Source organism: Glycine max, chromosome 19, assembly GCF_000004515.6.
Source record: "Glycine max cultivar Williams 82 chromosome 19, Glycine_max_v4.0, whole genome shotgun sequence".
NCBI classification, from domain to species: Eukaryota; Viridiplantae; Streptophyta; class Magnoliopsida; order Fabales; family Fabaceae; genus Glycine; species Glycine max.
The window spans coordinates 1,748,957-1,750,758 of NC_038255.2; positions in this window are offsets into that span (position 1 = coordinate 1,748,957).

Consider the following 1,802-nt stretch of genomic DNA (forward strand, 5'->3'; position numbering starts at 1 on the left):
TTTCCTATTTAGGAACCAGTGTTAAATCGTAGCACAATTGTGTTGAACGTGTTTAAAACACGAGTGTAAGGTCGTGGGTATTGTATAATTCATGAGCAGTATCTACATCCAAAAATTATTTTAGGGGTTGGACCTGAATTAGGAGGGAGAGGCCCTGACGGACTCTTCGGAGTGTAGGCCTTGGGGGTCACTGGGTTTGAGTGTTCCTTTAAGCCTATGTTGATCCCATATGGTTGGAGCATTCTCGCAAAACATCGTGACCCTGACTGGTCTCCCTATGATCTTACTTAGTGAGAGTGACCTGACAAACTCATGGTGTGGTGTGTCTTGTTATGTACTCCTAAGCGCCCCAGGGTGGTTTTTCACTGACATGGTACCACATTGCATATAGGATTGAGTCTTAGCATAATTGTTGCATATGCTTGCTAATTGATGTGTTATTATATCTTGATCGAAGTGTGCGATTCTTGTGTAATGTGATTGATGATTGAAAAGTGAACTTTGAATGACGAAGTGGTGAAGTTACGTGAGCTATGTTTAAGCAAGTGGTATCTCATTTATGTAATATGTATATTTAATTGTCTTGTTTCTCTATTAGCTAGGAATGTGATAACTCACTCCCTGTGTGTTGTTTTGTTTGGATCTTGTGATGATCTTGAACTTGTGTTCGGGGGAGCAGATGAATAGGTGGATGACTATGAAGAACCTCATGTTAGAGGACACGGGAACACAACGCTCTGATAGGATGTAACATTAGGATATAGGTTCTATATTAATTGTATGAAGCTTAGGCGACCTTGTTTGAGTCGAGAATAATTTATTATTTATTTGGACAAGTTTGAATATGATGTAGAAGAAAATGAATGTGAGCCTTTTTCCCCTTTGAAAGACTTGTAAAAAAAATGTTTTAAAAATACTTTTAATTAATATTTGAATTTTTTTTCCTTATTAGTATATATGTGAGGGGTAGAGGGTGTCACAATATTCCTTGGCCAAAACACTTGCAAATTCAACAAGGAATCTTGATTGATCTTCAATTGTAATATTCTTCTCTTAAAGAGAGAATTCTTCTTCTTCTTATTCTAAGAGATCTGTTTAAGAGACCGAGGGTCTCTTAAAATTGTAAGGTTATCTGAACACAAGGGAAGGGTTGTCCCTGTGTGGTTCAGACTTTGTAAAAAGTTTTTTACATGATAGTGGAAATCTGAAGCGGATTACTTGGGGACTGGACGTAGGCACAAGGCGTGGCCCAACCAATATAAAAACTGAGTTTGCATTCTCTCTTCCCTTAAACTTTTTTTATTTATTGCAGTTTATATTTCACTTTAAAGAAGTTTATTTTGAATTGTTCCTGAAATAATTTATAATTAGGGTTTCATTATTAATTAAAAAGAGAGTTAAATTTTAAATTGGGGATAATTTCGTATCTTAATTCAATCTCTCTTCTTAAGATACTGAGGCCACTTGTTTAACAAGTGGTATCAAAGCTTCATTCTTGTATAAAGTTTATAAGCTTCAAGAATAATGGTTTCATCAAACTATTTATTTTTCGAAGGGAATTCTATAAATAGGCCTCCCATTTTTAATGGCATGGGTTACCATCATTGGAAAACCCGCATGCAAATATTTATAGAGGCTATAGATCTGAATATCCAGGAAGCCATAGAGATTGGGCCTTACATTTCCTTCTATGGTGGCAGGAAATACAACTATAGAAAAGCCTAGGGAAGAATGGAGTGAAAAGGAAAAGAAATTAGTTCAATACAACTTAAAAGCAAAAAATATAATTACATCTGCTCTAG